This window comes from Delphinapterus leucas, chromosome 4, assembly GCF_059928025.1.
Source record: "Delphinapterus leucas isolate spDelLeu-1000000601 "Yukka" chromosome 4, BTC_Dleu_Yukka2, whole genome shotgun sequence".
Classification (NCBI taxonomy): Eukaryota; Metazoa; Chordata; class Mammalia; order Artiodactyla; family Monodontidae; genus Delphinapterus; species Delphinapterus leucas.
The window spans coordinates 142712595-142733615 of NC_143132.1; positions in this window are offsets into that span (position 1 = coordinate 142712595).

The window sequence follows — 21021 nt, forward strand, 5'->3', positions numbered from 1 at the left end:
GGACCGGGGCACGAACCCTTGTCCCCTGCATCGGCAGGCGGACTCTTAACCACTGTGCCACCAGGAAAGCCCCTCTACTCACTTTTTATTGAACTTTTCTTCAAATCGGGGTGAGTGTGAGTTTGGAGGGAAAATGTTAGGACATTTTTTCAATCATTAAAAAAAAATTCATCCTCTTCCATTCATAGAAATTGCTTACAAAATTGTGAGATGGAGTGTTGGAAGGCAGATGGTTAGGAGATGTGTCAAACAAGATCAGACTACCACATTCTCTTTCTCTCCTGCCATTGTTTGATGTTTACCCCCTTCCTTGTTTGGTGATTTGAGTCTTTTGGCTTATTTGTTTTAAACCAAATGTTAAATGATTCCACCATGTATTTGGAGCAGTGAATTCTACGATTGGGCTTCACTCCGACTTCTTTATACTTCATAGAACTTTCTGTTATTTTTGAAGGTAGAAAGCAGAAATACATGCATTTTTTTACAGGTTCCTATCCTTAAACAATTCAAAGTAATACATGCACACTGCATGCATAGAAGGTCTTATAATAAAAAGTTACGTTCTTCTATTCCACAGTCCAAAATGTACAATTTTAACAATTTCTTTGTTTATTTGTTGATTTCCTTCATACTCTTAAATAATAGGACTTTACTTCATTTTTTTCATTTGTTGAATTTAGATGTTATTTATTGATTCTCCACTCCAAATAAGCCACTGAAAAGAAAATGATCCTCATGTCAAAATCTATCAGCATCTTGTCTTAGATTAGATTCCTTAGGAAACAATTCTGAGAAAGAAGTTTATATGTAGGAAATTTATTGCAGAGCACTCTTGGAAGGGACGCGTGTAAGACAATCAGGATGGAGCAGAGAGAAAGGTTCAACTGTGAAGCAGAACCTCAGCTCTGAAGCTGGAATGGCCCTTTAGAATTGTCCTCAGTTGGGCTTCCCTGGTGGCGCAGTGGTTGAGAGTCCGCCTGCCGATGCAGGGGACACGGGTTCGTGCCCCGGTCTGGGAAGATCCCACATGCCGCGGAGCGGCTGGGCCCGTGAGCCATGGCCGCTGAGCCTCCGCGTCCGGAGCCTGAGCTCCGCAACGGGAGAGGCCACAGCAGTGAAAGGCCCGCGTACCGCAAAAAAAAAAAAAAAAAAAAAAGAATTGTCCTCAGTTGAATGAAGCAAGGGAGTTGGACATTTATACATCCTCATAGACCCAACATTGGCTGTGGGCTGCCTTTGAAGCGGGGGCTTAATTTTGGCTGAAGCAGCTCCATCTGGTAGATGATGATTCTTAAGAGTGGGACTCACTTGTGAGCCATCAGCAGGTAAGTCTCTTAGGTACTGGTCACAAAGAGGGATCTGGGTAGCACACCACAGCATCTACTACACTTCTTAAAACACCATTCGGTGATATTTAGACTATGAGCTTCTTGTACATATTATTTGATTCTCTTGTAGTTTCTAATTAACTTAGTTTTTCTTGGTGATAAAGCAAACAGGCGTACTCTAGTCTGAGATGAGCAAAGCACATTTCTACTGTTTAAAAACTACTCCTTACGAAGAAGAAACCCAAGCATCACTGCTATCCAGTATCCAGCATCATTTCCTTCCTCAGCCAATTTTCATGAGAAAGGGTCACTCATGGTTCAGTTTGAAAAATAATGAGGTTATCCCCAAACTGACTCCCATCAATAAATTTTTCATCCAAAGAAGAAGGGACGTTAAGTTCACACCACCATACATAGTTCACTTTTTAAGTTGTTAAGCATAGATTGGTATATTTTAACATGATTTAGACATCACAAAATCTTTTCCGGTTGTATTAGAAAGGCAATTATTCCTATATTATGGATGAGGAAAATGAGAAACGTGGAGATTAAGAGTTAGAAATTTTTAAAAAGTAATCATTTCAGCACAAGCTAAAATGGTTAAAAACAAAACTGCACCCAAGATCTAGCAGCCCTACTATGTGTTATAGCCTCCCTTCTTTATGTGTGTATTGGGATTTTGAAAACAATTAATTAAAGAAACTCAAATGTCCTATTAGTGAAAGGGTTAATAGTTGTGAGGGTTGATGTGTATGCTTTTAGCAGAAGTAATTGGCCAAATAAATATATAATTTTTTCTATTTCCAGATTGGCCAAACAGCTAATTCTTTTCATAATATTGCTCTGTTTGCCTGGAATTCTCTATCTCCTGACCTAATCTGCTTCTTTTCAGCTTTTAAAAAACATTGTCTTCTCTACTTGTGTGCTGTCACAGTGAATCTTAAAGAGTAAAGCATAAATTGGAAGAAAATATACATGAGCCATGTATCTATATACCCCTATCTTTATCTTTGAAAAACATCTGGCTGAATACACATCAAATTATTTGCATTTTCTATCTTTTGAGCATGGAATTATGGGACACTTCCATTTTCTATTTTATACTTGTTGTATGTTAATTTTTGTGCATATTTTCTTGATGTATGATTATTGAGGTGTTTTAATTATTTTCCCTGAACTATGAAGGAAAATTATGGGACAGGTAGATTTACTTTTGTACTTTGTTAGAGAGTGTAAGAGATAAATGGTGACTGTCTTTCATTATTAAATGAAACACAAAAGCATTTTTACCAACTGTCAATGGGTATTCAAAAATATTTCTTAGTCATGTGACTACTCACATTTAAATTTCTGTAAATTTTTCTTCATTTGTATTATTCTCTTCTCTGTACTCTTCTCTTTCAAATAATAAAAATATTTCAAATGAATTGTGAAAATAGCTTTGTGGATATAGATTTTTATCCCACTTGGCTTTGGCTATTTTTCCTAATTTCTGAGAAAAGTTTTGAGTTTGAACCCTAACTTCTCCCATGAGGATATGGTTATCAACAGATTTTGGAGAGAGAAAAAGAATGACATTTAAAAGGAAAATATGCTGGATTCTACAATCAGACCTGGGCATTATCTCCCACCTGCCCAAGGATAAGATGGCCTTTCATACTATTTATAATATTTTACTTTCCTCTACCTACCAAGAGGGGGCAAAACATATGACTCGGATCATTAAGTCTCTGGAGACTTGGTTACTGAACGGCAAAGGCCTAAAATTGGATGACCTTTTACTTTAAGGAAAATCTTATATTCTTGGGACTCTTCTTTTATAAAGGAAAACAATAAAAATCTATAATTAAAATTTATCATTCTTAACTAAGCATTACAGCCATAGAAAATAGCTAATTATTCACTGTGGGTGATATTGTAGAAATCAGATTTGCTGATTAACAAATAAACTGACAAAATATTTCCAGAAGGTTTTCTCATAAACCTATTAAGAATTCATTTAGCCTCGGAAACCCCTCCAGATCTGCAAGTTACTCTGAGGCCTCTAATATAATCCTTTCAAACACATTCTTAAAATCCTTCAGCATGCATTGGTAGTTATCAAATATATTTAAATATTTGGCAAGAAAATTAAAATATGAAAACTAATATAGCAATTGCCCCAAACACACAGTTTTCCAAGGAGATTTTGATGATTCAGAAAGAAATGTAAGTTTGATATATAAAATTCACATTCATAAGTGAAGCATCTTATGGAGTATTTAATCAATTTACAAAAAAATAAAAACTCACCAAAGAATATTTTTTTAAATAACTGTACTCTGTTAGTGCATTGAAAATATGATTCAATTTAAGAAAATAATTTTTAAGTTTAACTTTTTAGGAATGCAAATATTACATGAAATTAAACCTACATGATTATTTTAAATGTTAATTTTCAAGCTGGCCACACTTACATGTATGTATATATGTATAGAGATGTGGCAGTGGCAGTATTTGTTTTATAATTCACTGGAGAAAGTAAACTTTGGGATCTTTAACAAATTCACGTGGCTATACTACACGTGCTTATTTATGGCTGCAGAACAAATAATTTCCTACTCTTTTTCTTTTTAAAAATTAAAAAAAAATAATCACAGCAATGCCATTTGAATATAAGTAAAAAATGTAACCAATACACATGGAGTTATATGTCACCCTTAACTGTCACCTCTGTTCCTATGCTTTCCCTAAGGATGCCAAAGAATTTTTTTGTTCATTAGATCAGTTTGGCATAGGAGTTTCTCCTATGAATGTACACCCAATAATATATAGTTGTATATAGTTTTATTTTGCATGAATTTTTTAAAAATGGCACAATACCATATTTGTTCTTCTGCAGTGCTTTTGTCACTCAACAATATGTCCTGATAATCCTTTCATATCGTTTACATAAATTGACCATATTCAGTCCAAATTACACATAAGACCCCATTGTATAGCTCTATTTTTTCCTTCTCATTCTGATGAGAATTTTCTCCCTAAATGTTCTTGTTGTCACAACAGTGCTGAAGTAGTCATCACTGCATTGGCCTCTTTATGCACACATACACGTGTTTCCCAGGGTAGATCATGAGAAGTGGAATTCCTGGGTTAAAGGCAATTCATTCATTTATTTAATTTTAAAGGATTCAGAAAGACCCCTTCAAAGTCGCTGTGTGAATTGATTTTTCATCAGTAGTATTACAAATACCCAGTTCCTCACATTTTACTACCTCTTCATATTATTGTTTTGCAATTTTTATCAGTCTCATTGTATTCTTTAGCATTTCCCCGGTTAATGGTGCTAACCGTCTCCTAAGTGTTTGTCATGAATGGTCTGTTCACATTCTTTACCCGTTTGTTTTTGTTTTTTGCAGTTGGGTTGATTGTCTTTTTCTTAGTAATTTTTAGAAGTTTAAAATATATATTCTGGTTTTTAGTCTATTCCGGTTTTTAGTCCTTTTCAGTTAAAAACAATGAAAACACATTGTCCCCAGTGTGTATTGTAAATTTTTTTAGTTTTCGTTTTTTGTATCATTTGTCTTACTGACATTTTCTTTAAATGTAGAATATAGCAGAATTTTCCATAATGGCATTTTCAATTTATGTCTTGTTTAAGAATACATAACTTGTTCTAAGATTCTAAACACATTTTGCTGCAGTTCCTCTGAATAGATTTATACATATTTTTTTGTAAATTTAGACCTTTAATCTATTTGGGATTTTGTTTTATTTTTGTGAATGGTAAGAAGTAGGTACCTAAGATTATTTTATATTCTATAAATATTTTAAATTTTTTAAAAGAATTGTTATTGTCATCACACCATGTTTTTCACTGCATGCAAAATATATATTATTCTCACATATATATAGGTCTGTGTCTGGGATTTCTATTACTTTTCACTGATCAGAGTTTTTATGCATCAATACTACTCTCTTTAATTGGGGAACTTTATAATATAGCACAATATTTGGAAAAAAAGGGAGCTTTCAATATTTCCCATTTTCCAAGAGATCTTGGTTATACTTGTATTCATTCTCTTTCATATGGATTTACAATTAGATTCTCAAGTTGCAGGAAAATCATAATAGAACTTTGATTGAGAGGAGATTAAATTTATGATTATGTTGAGGATAATTGACATTTTTCAGTGTTGAGTCTTCTCATTAACCTGAATATCCCCTTTTCATTGGGGGTAGTCTTTTAAGAAGTTCTAGATTTATTTTTGTTATTTGCATGTACCTATACTATTCAGATTTTCCTTACCATCTTGAGCCAATTTTGGATATTTGCTTTTCATATTATAACATTCACTTCATCTAGGTTTTGAAGTTTATTTGCATAGCATTCATCTCTATATCCACAGGTATGTGCCTTAACATGGTTGCCCTGTACAAGCACCATTCCTTTTGAACCAGACACTCCAAAAACGGGTTTCTTTTACTGGGCTCTTCAGAGAACAAACTTTTCATTTTATTGGTTAATACTTATGATTTATTTTTTGTTGTTGTTTTTCTATTTCTCTACTTTCTGCATCTGTCTTTTATCTTTAGTTCTACTTTTTGGAATTTTTGTTGATATTTTTCTAGTTGTAGAAAAATATGGTATTTTAGCTCATTTATATTCATACTTTCTCTACTTCCAGTACATGCTCTTGAAGTTATAAATTTGCCCTAGGCATTTTTCTGGTACCATACCACTGGCTGATATATAAAATGTGCAATGGCATTTATTTATCATTTCCTTTTCTCTGTAACTCTGGGTTTTGTATATGTAATTTAAAATTTGCATAAAAATTACAAAAATAGTGCAAATAACTGCATAATACTTCTTGTCCAGATTTGCCAGTTGTTAACACTTTGCCTCATTTCCTTTATTGCTCACTATCTGTAGGTATTCATACATAAGCATATGTATGAATCTTTGTATATATACATAGATGTACATTTATATATGTCTCCGTATGCATATATTGTATATATTTTTTAAAGAATTTGAGAGTAAAGTACAGACATCCTATCCCTACAGTCCTAAGTAATTCTTATATAATCACAATTGAATTTTCAAACTTTGAAATATAACATTGATTTAATTTTATTATCTACTTTTAAGACCATATTCAATTACACTAATTGTCCAAATATTCTTTTTTTTTTTCTGGTCCAGGATGTAAACCAGGATTACTCATTTCATTCAGTTGTTATGTTTCTCAAAATTCCTTTAATCTGGAAAATTTTCTCAGCCTTTCTTTGTCGTCATGGCCTTGACATTTTTGAAGAGTAAAGATCTGTAAATGAAGCTGTCGTTAGTAGGCTTGTCTCTCACGGAGATATGGATTAACAATTTTGAAACTACTTCTTAAGCTTGAGGAAATGAATGAATATATTGTGGTTAAAGGGGGCCAAGTTTCTCATTGACAGAAAAGTCATAAATATGAGGCAGAAGACGAGAGTGAATCCTGGCCTCTGGAAGGGCCTAGAAGCCATGGCAGTCGTAGGGCAGTGAGCGTGCCTAGTGCTGGGTTTTTAAATAGAATTCCTCATGGAAGGAACCAGGGCTCTTGGGGAAGTGGGTCATTCCAGAACTGGGGCAGGAAAAGCACGAAGTGAGCGTGGAATATCTTGGGCGAGAAAATAGTGCTCAAAAAATGATGGAGTCATGTCAAAAAGACACAGAAGCCACTTTGAAGGGTTCCCACTGGCCAAATTTAGAACAATTTTGAGGTCAAAATAATGAGTATAACAAATTATATTCTACGGAATAAAACAAGAATTCAGAAGTTAATACAGATATAAATAGATAGATGTTAGATGGAAGGAAGGAAAGTAGGTAACTCTTCCTTACAATGAAATGCCATTTATCGCTATGTTGTTTATACTTTGAATTTTATTTTTTCTTTAATTGAAGAGTTCTTAGAAGTTGTCATTTTCAATGTCCAGTTGAATAGCTTTGGATTGTGAGGTATGGGTGTGGTGACCATGATGGGAGTGGCTTGCTTATTGCAATTAATTTTTGATTTTATTAAATTACAGTCAATGGATGTGGTCCAAAGGATTTTTGCTTTTTTTGAATATGTGGATATATCATATGTAGCAAAATGTATAATCAACTTTTGCGACCCTTCTCTCCATGTTAAATACAATTCTGTCATTTAAGTATGTATTCTCTCATTTAAGTATGTATTCTTTCAGTTAAGCTATAAAATTATATGCAACAGCACATATAACTCTCTCTATACATATAACTATACATAAAATCAAAAAGAGAACTTATTTGTATCACAATAGAAGAAGTCCAGGGCAAGTAGTCCACAATTATGCAGTAATGTCACAATTTCATTAAAGTCTCAGGCTCCATCAATCATTCCATTATTCCATTTTCATCAGGTCCCTTTCTTCCTGATGGCTACCTCTGTTCCCAATATAGTTCATTTTTCCACTTCCAGCCTCATATCATTCCCCATGCAAGAGGAGGAAAGAATGGCACTTTGGCACTTCTATCAGAAAGGCTGAATACACTAAGTAATTCTGAGTAGCTGTCTGCATGTATCTCATTGGTCAGCACCACGGTGAGTGGCCACCCTACCCATGGGTGTGGCGCTCAGGAGAGCTTAGGAGTGACATCTCAGAGGCAGAGATTCTTTGGGCAGTTGGCATACAGTGGATGTCACTTGCAGCTTTGGGCTGGATGAAATGAACTCTCCCAAGGACAGTATGCAGAGAACAAATGATTTGGGCCTAGGATCAACACCAGTGAAGAAAGATGAGCAGAGGAAAAGGAGACTGCAAAGGAAATGGATGAGCCAGCCAAGGAGACTGGGGAAAAAATAGACTTAGGAATCCTGGAAGCCAAGGGAAGAGAGTATTTCAAGAAGGACTAGGAATAAATGATAAGAATTGCAGAAAGATAAGGATGGAATCATATTTTTGTCCTGGTGTCCATAAATATGTGATTTTTCACCTTCCCTTATGTTTTCCCTGCATGCCAAGGCATAAACAAGAAGGCATCCCTCCCCATGCTAACGAGCTCCCTGACACATGAGAGGTCAGCACCAAATTTAGATATTGTTAGACCTCATTCTCTTCTTTTTCATAATTTCCTCAGGAAACATAAAGAAAAAGTCATAATAGAATTTTTGAAAAGGAAGTCCAAGTTCATTTTCCAGAACGAACATTCTGTGAGCCATTTTTTCAGAATGATCACTTCTGTGGATATGTCTAAACAGCAGCCCTTTGGGGCCATGCAGAGGGCACCATTCCTTTGCTATATTTTGTTCTCTTCTTATCACACTCAGCTCAACAAAAACAACGGCGGGGGAGAGAAAAGGAGGGGGGTGAAAAAAACCCTTATCTGCACAGTTGTGATGAATAGACTTGATTGGGCTCTCACACAGCAGGCAGGTGATGGCCATTGCCTGTCTATTTCAGGACTAAACTTTAGACTGGCCACAGGTGTTTTTCCTTTTTTGGCTCTGAGGCCCTGCCATCATTAAGTTTGCCTGAAGCAGCAGACAGCTTCTGGGAGACCAAAAGATGGGGGAGGCTGGGTGCAGAGACAATCCAGCTGACATTTTAAGCAGGAAATGCAACCATCTGAATGTAAAGAAGATAAACCCTGTCTCTACCCAGACTGTTCAGTCAGGGGAAATCGAGGTAAAACAAAACACAATTCAGAAAAGGGGGATACTAGAGCATGTGGTTTTGAGATCACCCTTGATCTTGCCGTTTTATTCCTAGAGTCCCTTCTCCTTCCCTAGAAATATTGAAAGAGAGGAGCACGATGCTTTAAGATACTACTGGAAATTCACAATGTGGTGGAAATGTTTTTTTCTTTATTATATATATATATATATATATTTTTTTTTTTTTAAGTACGCGGGCCTCTCACTGTTGTGGCCTCTCCCGTTGCGGAGCACAGGCTCCGGACATGCAGGCTCAGCGGCCATGGCTCACGGGCCCAGCCGCTCGAAATTCACAATGTGGTGGAAATGTTTTTTTCTTTGTTATATTTAATAATTATCTTCCAATATGTTCTCAACCTAACAACACAAAACAAACACAAAGTGAGCATTGTGGGGTTTCTCATTAGTATAGGTAGCCTCTACTACTGATTATTGTAAATATCCTGGAAATATGATTTCTAGGATGCTGGAGAACACATCTTGCCTCATCTTCTCAGCTCTTACCCCCAGAAACTTCTCATCTGTCAATTGGTGTTCTAATTCCCTAACAGAAGCCAAACGTTTCAAATTTGAGTTCAGGTTTGACATACAAGGTAATAGGAAAGTGACTGCATTATCTTAAATTTATACTAGAATATACATGAATGACAAGGTAGCCTGAAATCAGGTTTTGATAATAGATCACCTCTAGAATTAGAAAAGACAAGATGATATCACAGAAGTGACAATTGCAAAGGCAAATATCACTAAGAATTTTACATGAGTCTGGACTTTCTTTATCGTGATGAGTTTGTAAACTTCACCCTCGAGGATATATGAGTAAATATATGCAAAATGCACATTGCATTTCTGAATATGAAGATTTTTAAACCAGAAGAGGAAAAATTATGTGAAATATTTAAAATGAATACCATTGCTTATATAATTCCTCAATATAGCTTAAAAGTACAGATTCAGAGACTTTTTAAAATATAGGGATCATAGTGAAAGTAGTTTTGTTTGCTTATTTTTGTTTTTGCTTTTTAAAACAAAAAGTAGATGGATTCTTTTCTAGTTGTTAAAAGCCAATTTCTGGGGCACACAGAATCATGATTCTTGAAGATGATAGAATCTTTTATTTAAGATGACCTTAAAATTTTATGAGTGCCCAATCACTTATTTTGTGATTGAAATGTGTTTCTAAGAAAATCAGAAAACATTATCCACGGTGATATTCCTGTACTTTTAGGGAAGAAAATTATGCCCTAAAACATTAGAACAAATACTTTTCAGAGATCAGCCCAGCAAATTGTCAGTATTGCCAAAGTTAGAGCTGAGAGATTTGTCTTCTGGGTCCCTGTTCTAATCTGCTGGATGGTCTTCTTTTTTAGTTATCACATGAAACCATTCATGTAGCTCCAGAGAAAGGATAATAGTTTTTATCAAGTGAGCCAGGGACTTTCTGGCAACCATTTTCTAAATTACCACCAAGACTCTGTTACTGCAAGGTCATCCACCTCCACGCCATCCCAATGGCGAATTGATTTCAAATCACATACATATTGCTCTTACAGAAGCAATAGGTCTAGCTGACATGACATGTTACAATAGGAGTAGGTGATGTTTATATGACTGTGTGTATTTGCATGTGTTGTTTCCTTTACAGGGTCAATGCTCCCAGGGGGAGCTCATAAATGTAGATTGTTCCCTCTACTCAGATGCTGCTGAAGGACCTCCACATTTGGAACCTGGGATGGGTTTTCTCAAGCTGGAATCACTTAAGGATGCTCAAGGGGAAACCTGGATGCTGATCGACTGTGGTGAACAGTATTGGACTTGCATGTAAAATCATTGCTTGGAGGAGCTAATGATGATAAACAGTCATTGACTTTGAGTTTCATCCCAGAATATGTGTGCTGGGCTAATGGATAGTGGAAAAGGATTAGACAGTTCAAGTATGCATTCCAATAGGCACACACACAGGCTCAGCCTATTAGGAGACAATGTCCTGGTACGGTGTGTCACTCTGATACTTTCAAGGGTGGACAAGACAGGCATATTTTTTGGAGTTTTCAATACTCATATTTATGAATTATAGAAGTGTACAATTCAGTCCCTTTGAATGGATTAAGAATAAAACTAAAATGAAACAAATCATGGTTATAAATTAGTTGTCTGTTTTTAAACATAGTAACAGGGATACAAAAGAAATGTCTCCTCCAAAACATACAAGCAACTTATGCAGCTCAATATCAAAAAAACAAACAACCCAATTCAAAAATAGGCAGGAGACCTAGATAGACATTTCTCCAAAGAAGATATACAGATTGCCAACAAACACATGAAAGAATGCTCAACATCATTAATCATTAGAGAAATGCAAATCAAAACTACAATGAGATATCATCTCACACCGGTCAGAATGGCCATCATCAAAAAATCTACAAACAATAAATGCTGGAGAGGGTGTGGAGAAAAGGGAACCCTCTTGCGCTGTTGGTGGGAATGTAAATTGATACAGCCACTATGGAGAACAGTATGGAGGTTCCTTAAAAAACTACAGATAGAACTACTATATGACCCAGCAATCCCACTACTGGGCATATACCCTGAGAAAACCATAATTCAAAAAGAGTCATGTACCAAAATGTTCATTACAGCTCTATTTACAATAGCCAGGACATGGAAGCAACCTAAGTGTCCATCAACAGATGAATGGATAAAGAAGATGTGGCATATATATGCAATGGAATATTACTCAGCCATAAAAAGGAACAAAACTGAGTTATTTGTAGTGAAGTGGATGGACCTAGAGACTGTCATATGGAATGAAGTAAGTCAGAAAGAGAAAAACAAATACCGTATGCTAACACATATATAGAATCTAAAAAAAAAAAAAAGAAAGAAAGAAAATGGTCAGAAGAACCTAGAGGCAAGACGGGAATAAAGATGCAGGTCTACTAGAGAATGGACTTGAGGACACGGGGAGGGGGAAGGGTAAGCTGTGACAAAATGAGAGAATGGCATGGACATATATACACTACCAAACGTGAAATAGATAGCTAGTGGGAAGCAGCCGCATAGCACAGGGAGATCAGCTCGGTGCTTTGTGACCACCTAGAGGGGTGGGATAGGGAGGGTGGGAGGGAGGGAGATGAAAGAGGGAAGAGATAAGGGGACATATGTATATGTATAACTGATTCACTTTGTTATAAAGCAGAAACTGACACACCGTTGTAAAGCAATTATACTCTAATAAAGATGTTAAATTTTTTTTTAAAAATGGAAATGTCTCTATTTCCATTTCTCCATTAATAGTTTTGCAAGAGTATAACCTTCTTGATGACTGGTTTCTGTGACACTAATAGGAGGAAGGCTCAAAATTATGGGAAAATCCATCATGTTTATTAAATAAACCTGATTGAAGCTTATGCTGCTCAGGGAAGTGTGCCTAACTCTAGGACTTGGAGGAGGGAAGGAATGGTCTTACCTGTCCTCAGAGCTTAGAGTCTACCAGGGAAGATAGTAAACACAAACATAAACAATAAGAGTGTAGAATAAAAATCCATAAGTTCAATGGAAGAAGCTCAGGAAAAAAGCTATGGGAGTTGAAGACACACAAAGGGGCTACTTGCAGCCACTGGCAATCAGGGAAGACTTCCTTGTAGAAGTTAGATTGTTGCTTTAAAGAATAGGTGGGATTTGAGCATGTAGAGATGAGAGAGGGGAGCACCATATGAAGAAACTAATGCACCCAAGGTCTTGGAGAGCTAGGTGGCAAAACAGCCAAGCTCTGGAAACAGAAAAGTTCAGTTTGATTGTTTTTATCTTTTTTTTAAAAATTAGCTTGTAACTGTATTTGTTTAGGATGCCTAGTGAAATGTATCTTGTTGAAAGAATATTTTTTACCTACTTGACATACAAGATAATGCCTTGGTGAGAGAGAGCAAGGGGTTATGGAGACCCTTCAGAGCAACTGAGTTCATTAAGGAAAAGGAGAGTTGGTGTTTTCTTGGATGGAGGGTGATTGAAGTAATGACTCATGCATCCCAAAGAAACCTATTGGGAAGTAAGTTTGTTAAGTATGTGAGATGCTCCACTGCCAAACATTTGTTGGATAAATTCTTTGGGCCTCTAAATTTTATTCTATTATTCATCAAAAAATTTTCATTTCAGGAAAGGCATGCCTGTTTTTGTTGGCTTTCTATGGGATCATGGGTCATCTTTAGCATGTTTGTCTTTCAAGGTTCAGCAGCCAATACTACCTCCTTCATGAAGTCTAATTTCCTCAACCCTTCCCTGCAAGTGTCTACCATATTGCCTATCAGGCACAAATATAATCCTTTTTTAGCCTGTCTGCTTCATCCCTGCTCCCACCCTGAAAGTGGCACTTACTCATCCCCAATATCACACAGTAAGTTCTCAAATAACATTGCTGACTGGCAGAGGGAAAGTGAGAAATAAAAAATAAATGATTAAAGGGATTTATTTTTAAATTGCTGTAGTGTTTGCTATTCTATCATGAGCCATATGTGACTATGTTGATTCTATTTCCCTTTCTATAAAGAACTGTTGATTTGACTGGCTAACTCTTCTTAAGGAAATAGATATCTATAGAGTATGTGCCACCTGCTAAGCCCACCTACCACAAGGGGCTTTGGAATCCATGTTCTAAGTGTGTGCCCCTACCCCAATGCTTCACCCAGAGTCAAAGAAAAGTATCTACTTATGAGACTTGGAATTTTGGTGTGTTGGGGGTAGGGAAATACTGAGATAGGCTTGGGTAGAAATACTGCCTAATTTGGACAGTATCATGCCCACTCTTTCAGAAGTATTTCTGATGTTTTCACAGTCAATTTTGATTTATTCACTTCCTCATGCCTGCTTTCCTCCCTTTTGGTTTTTGTGACCACTATGATTCTTGGTGTCTTCTTGACTCTTCAGTAATGCTGATGGCCTACAATTTTCTCCTCAGCTTTTTTGAGTATCAATTTTTTTTATAGCAGCCTATATCCTACCTCATTAATCAGATAGTGTAAAATCCAATTAGAGACATTGGAATCCAGAAATACAAGTGTTAAGGAATGTATTTCTTGATTGACAAGGAAGCCAAATAGACCCATCTCTTTAGAATCTTAGCAACAATTTTAGTTTCATTTTTTGTGACATAAAAAATCTGGTTTATTGAGAGCTCTATTGAAGAAGATTTCTATGATATGCACCATGAGAAAATATCTTCAAACTAAAATGATTGTTTTGCTGTAATAAATTGAACCATATGTACACTATGTTATTAAATCTTTTTTCTTCAAGGCATAAATTGATATTAAAGAACATTTAAGTCATAACACATGGTTATCCAGGCATGAACGAGGCAATAACCCATATAAGTTGTCAAGGTGAAACCAAAGCATTTATTAGAGGTTTGTGTTGTTTTTGAAAAGTGTATGGTTGGATAAACATGGATTAGTGCTATTATGCTGCTACGATGACTCAAGTGTGTTTTTACAGTGTCAGTAATTTTTATGTTTAAAAATCACTGGTGCAGTATATTAGCTATAATTTATGTTTATCATCTTGTGTACTCTAATAGGTTTCAACAAACCATTTAACACTTCAGCTTGTGCATATACATTACTTAATAGGTATTTATCTTAAAAAAGAGATACTTAACAGGACTTTCAAAGCTCGCAACTGCATGCTGAGAGAGAATACTGCAGTGTGTCACATTAACTTTCTTTTCCCTATTTGCAGTTAACTTTGAACATTCTGGCCACTTGCTTCTTTGTTCAATGTGCCACCGAATGACACAAGAAGAATATAGTCTGTTAGTGTCCTTGTCAGCAGGAATGACATCAAGTTCTCCCAGTGTCAAGTACCCGTCACACTTGCTAAGTAGGGTGGCTGCATGATATAGCCAACACAGCTGAAAATATGACAAAGGTCCAGCCATCAGTCTCCACATTGGGGTGCCCTTTCAGAGAAACTAGTTTACTTCTGACTGTATCTGTATCTATGAGGAGTTTCATGAACTATGTGACCTAGACTCTTGTTTTAGAAGAGTCTCCAAGAGAACCTTAGGGGCTGAGTGTATGGGAGGAGGGATGTGGGGAGTCAGTTGGGACTTCCCAGTCACAGGAAGTTTGTTGCAGCAACACAAGAGGGGACTTCATTTATCATGACACTATTGATCCTTCCAGATAGTGCTATGCTTATTGTTTTTGCTGCAATGATGACCTATTTCTCTTTTGGATATTCTAGGTAGATGAATTACTGGTGTTTAGTCTTTTCATAAAGGAGATTGATTCACTTTTTCAATGTACCTGGAGTTGTTGGTGCAGTGATACAGTTTTGGTCTTTTTTTAAAGTTAACTACTTTTTGGCTTACTGACAGTCATGACAGACATGGATTTGGAAGGGAAATGCTCATGAAACTCTAGTTACCATATAAATAAGTGGTGCCACTTTATTCATTTGTGACATAGCTGGATAAGTGTTTGGAATCCTGAAATTATGAATATAGTGATCCACTCAGTAATAAATTTTTAGAAAGGGACTATAAATTCTCTGGAGTCAATCAAACCCATCAGTTGGCTGAGTTAGCAAACGGGGAAGATTTATTACTCACCGGAGACAAGTCAACCAAGATGGACTCTTCAGTATAGAGAACTACTTTTTCCCGTGTAAAACTAGTGGTGACACTTTGACACCTTATCAGAGAGAAACATTATATCTTCATGATCATTTCAAATTGGCAACCTCTGCTAACTTGACCCAAAATTGTTTCCTAAACATTTCAAACTTCACTATTTTCATGACAACATAAAAATTATATGCTAAACACTATGGATAATTTTTCAATGAAGAGAATTAGAGGGAGAATCTCATTAGCATCCTGAATGAATAGTTAAGTTATATCATTGCAAGTGGATCAAGAAGGATAATGGTCTAGCCCAAAACTTCCAATGGAACTTTCTAGAATGATTCATTCTAGAATGAATGAAGGTCTCCCAGTAGAACTTCTGGAATGATGCATCTTCTAGGTCTGAGCTATCCAGTACATTAGCCCCTAGCCACATGTGGCTGTTGAACACTTGAAAAGATCAACCTGAGATGCTAGTGCAACTGAATAACTGAATTTTCAATGTATTTAATTTTAATTTTGATGTAAATAACCACAGGGAGCTAGTGATTACCATGTTGACTAGTGCAGGAACATTAGCCCTTTTAAGAAGAAGCTTGAAGAACTATTTACCTGTGGTAGTACTGGGTTAGAGCAGAAGAAGTGGGATGGTGGAGGGCGGGTACCCTCTTTTAAAAGGCAATTTAGGACAAATCAGAAAACATAAGAAGGGAGAGCGAAGCCATATAGATTTTGAAATCTAAATAGCAAGAGATCTTACTGTAGAGTTATCCACATGTGAAACTTAACAGCTTTACAAGTGGGTAAATATAGCATTGCATTTTATGAAACATGAAACAGATGAAATATTTTTAACACACATATTTAGAAAATAGAGAGTATTTTAAAGTACTTAGGTGTCAGTATTGGATGTACATCATGGTTATCCTCTGGCTGACACTTTCCCCTTTCCTCTCTCTAGTCAATCCTCCCTGCAAGTACCAAGGTCATGTTACTCACCTGCTTAAAATTCTTCAGAATGCTACAGACAATATTTGTATCTCCTGCCAAATCATATGTTGAAATCCTACCCCCAGTATGATGGTTTTAAGAAGCAGGACACTTGGGAGGTAATTAGGTCATGAGGGTGGAACCCGCATGAATGGGATGAGTGCCCTTATAGGAAGAAACACAGAGAGCTTGCATTTACCCTCTCTCTCTCTCTCTCTCGCTCTCTCTCTCTCTCTCTCTCTCTCTCTTCTCTGCATGTGAGAACAAGAAGACAACTGTCTACAAACCAGGAAGAGGACTGTTGCCAGATACTGGATCTGCTTAGCACTTTGATCTTTGACTTCCCAGCCTCCAGAACTATGAGAAATAGATGTTTAAGCCAGTTTATGGTATTCTGTTATAGTAGCCTAAGACAAAGGGATTCTCATCATCTCTTAGTTATTGCCCAAGATGTTAAGCACGCCAACTTTTACCCATGGCATAAAAAAAAAAAAAAAAAAAGAGAATGAATTCCCTAGGGATGGTCAGAAGGATTCACCTTTAGCCCAGAAATTGTCTACAATGCCTGATTTAAAATTCTGTCTTCAACACATTTTTCCACAGAAGCATGCAGCCCACACATAAGCACGCTTTTTTTTTTTTTTTAACGGAGGCAGTGGCAGAACACATGAACCGTATACCGGAAGGCTGTGGAGAGCATCAAACAGATTTCCTTGACATCTGACTTTCCTTTGGGCGTGGCCACTAGAGGTGCCCCAGGAGACCAGAGGCTGGCAGGAGACGGAGGTCTAGGTATTCATCTTTAGGGGTCCTTGCCGGCCAGGCCTTGTGTTCGCAGTGATGATTCCTCCGGTGAGGATGTCAGGCTTATCAGGCAGCCTGCTACAACAGGTGATTCTAGAAACTGCTGTCTGCACCGTTCCCTTCAGGTCCAGAGGAAGTAAAATCTCCCCATAATTACTATCTAGCCTTAGGTGATTTCTTTTCCACTGTTGGTTTTCCTTCATGATACCCGAAGTCCTGACAGATAGTTGCTACATTTAGGGGGATCTTACACGATGCCGGGCACTCCCCTAAGGGGTTTTCATTCAACACTCAATTCCTACCATAACCCTGCATGTCCTAAACTAAGGCTTTTTAGGGGTTATTTGGCCCATGTTGTGAGTGGAGTTGGTTTAGGATAAGAGCACAGACTTCAGGATCTGACTGTCTGGCTGTAAATTTTGGCCCTGGCACCTGTGTGCTCTGGGTCCTAAGCACATTTCTATTGGTCAGTCCTTCCAACTATAAAAGGGTTGAAAAATAGTACTTACTTCAGAAGGTGGTTGTGCAGATGAAATGGGTTAATTTATGTAACACACTTAGAGAACTTGGCTTATAGGAGATGCCAGTGTGTTTGCTATTATTATTTATGAATCCAAAGCCCATTTACTACATTATACTCAGTGCTATCAGAGAGACCATACTGTTTCTTTAGAGTGGAAGTTCCCTGTCACCACTTTTAGATAACTGTGTGGTGTTCTCTATTTTATACAGAGGATAGGCTGTCATTTAAACATGAAGCTCTTATGTTTAAAAAGCAAAATAGGGGCTTCCCTGATGGCGCAGTGGTTGAGAGTCCGCCTGCCGATGGAGGGGACACGGGTTTGTGCCCCGGTCCGGGAAGATCCCACATGCCGCGGAGCGGCTGGGCCCGTGAGCCATGGCCGCTGAGCCTGCGCGTCTGGAGCCTGTGCTCCGCCATGTGAGAGGCCCGCGTACCACAAAAAAAAAAAAAAAAGAAGCAAAATAGGATACTTCTTTTTTCATTGTCAGAAAGGCAAGTGTCGACAGCATCACAGGAAAAGTTGTGGAAGCTCCCCTGTTGTGTATTGAATGGATTATAAGAATACGTAAGACCAGAAGGCTTATGATTGTTTCATTTACATGTGGAGAAACTTGGGAAATTTGGCTACAGTCTCATTGTTGTTCTATTATTTTAAAAAGGGGGTTCTTTGTGGACATTAGTATGTTTAAGGTGTAGCTAAACATCTGACTTGGATGACAAGTAAAGTGAAGCTCAAATCTGAAAACCCTTCCTTATTATCCCAGAATTAATTTGTACGTACTTGGTGAACAGCCATAAACTCTGTATCCTTTAAAGGTAAAGAAGCCAGTAAGCTGAAGAAAACATGGGAAGATCTGGATCAAGAAATTCTAGACACAAAGAAGCATGGAGAAATATTCTGCCTACCATCTTGGGCTTTTCTTATTTCTAATGTCATGCCCAAACAACCCTATGACCATGTAACAGAAAATTACAAATTCTTAAGTCTAAAATATGTATCTTTGCCTCTTAATCCAAGATATCAAAACTTATAACTATCTAAAAAGTTAGACTCTTAAACATCATAGTTATTGTCTTAAATCCATTTTTTACTAGACAAACTCCCACGTTGCCCCTTATTGTGCTTTACATATAAAAGTCTTCGGAACAATTGCTGAACAAATAGCTAAATGAATAAAATGCTGTGAGTGTTTTACTACTTTAATTTATAAATCTCTTAAAATATCAGTATTCTTAGCAAATAGGTGGCACTCAGTGATTATCAATCACTTTTACCTTTATTCCCACTTTATTTATTTATACATTCATTCAGGCAGGTATTCACTCAGTGTGTCTGGCACTTGCTAAGCATCTAGAGAATAAAGGCAAATAATACTTGGTAACTGTCCTCAAAATGCTCACCAACTATGGACCTAGAGATTATCACACTAAGTGAAGTAAGCCAGAAGGAGAAAGACAAATACCATGATGCCACTTATATGTGGAATCTAAAATATGATACAGATGAACTTATCTATGAAACAGACTCACAGACATAGAGAACAGACTTGTGGTTGCCATGGGGGAAGGGGATGGGAGAGGGATGGATTGGGAGTTTGGGATTAGCAGATGCAAACTGTTATATATAGAGTGGATAAACAACAAAGTCCTACTGTATAGCACAGGGAACTATATTCAATATCCTATAATAAACCATAATGGAAAAGGAAAAAAATGCTCACTGGCTAGAAGGGGGAGCAGTTGGCAAAATAATTAGCATGCTAATGACTTAGAGGTTCCATGATTGAAACTTCATGGTCAGAACAGGTAGAGCCATGGATATATAGACATACAATTTCCCCTCCTGACAAAGGCAAGGCTTGGAGAGTGAACAAGTCACAAAATGGACCTCAGGTGGGGAAGGCTGAGTGCGAGCAGGTTTGGACAGCATGAATTTGGGGTGCCTGCATGATATCTAGATGGCAACGCCAGGTCGGCTGCTGGACACAAAAGTTTGGAGTTCAGGAAGGAATGCTGGCCTGGGGACCCAGGAGTCAACAGCATCCAGGCAGGTGTTAAAGCCAAGGGTGTGGAGAGATTCCTCAGGGACAGCCTTGTACAGGAGGTGAAAGACCATTTCCTCAACAGAATGTGGGGGGCTGTCACCCATGAGAGCCAAGACCATAAAATGGAGTCTATGCTTCCAGGACACCTTTAAAATCTCTTCCTGAGAGCCAGTTTTGAAAGAGTATCATCCATACAAGGAAGCAGTGGGAACAGGGAGGAAAAAATTGTCTGAATTTTTCTGCTAAGTAAGTAGAAAAGCAGAGATTCAAACCTAGAATCCACAGCTCATTCTGTATCTCTATGACAGCCATGGGCCAGGGACTCAGAAGAACTTCTGCATACAGCATATACTAGGCTGTTAGAAGCAGAATGAGAGGTTTTGTGAACTTAAAGATGGGTTTGAGGCTCACGGTGGGAGAGTGATTTGTAAATATATAGATTAAGTTTCCCCATAAAGTTAGGTTGGAAACCAAGAATGAAAGTATTTACTAAGAATGCTGATGTAAAACTACCTTGGAAAGGAAAGGAGTGTTATTTACTTACATAAATATGGCTCCACATTTGATTCCTCTTATTATTATAGGCAGCTGGTAAAGAAGGTGTGTCACGGGTAATAAAGTATCTGGAGGACAATACCTTTGCTGAGCTGTCTCGCAGTTTTCATCCCCTGATCTCAACCCCAGTGGGTCGCTGCAGACAGCCACTGGATCTCCATGGTAGCAAAGCCCAGCACACAGGTCTGAGCTGGGATGTGAGCCTCAGGAAGGGGTCTGCTATGAGTTTCCAGACATCTTTCCTTGCTGACTTACCATCTCTGTGACCTCAGACAATTTCTGTGAAGTCTTCAATTTTCTCATCTGTAAAATGAAGCTTCAACTTTCTCATCTGTAGAATGAAGACACAAGTTCTTAGCTGTTGAAGATTCCACCTGATAATCTGAGCATTATCAGAATGGAGAATTTGCACTGATTCCCAGCTCCTAGAAAAATAGGCACTCCATAAATA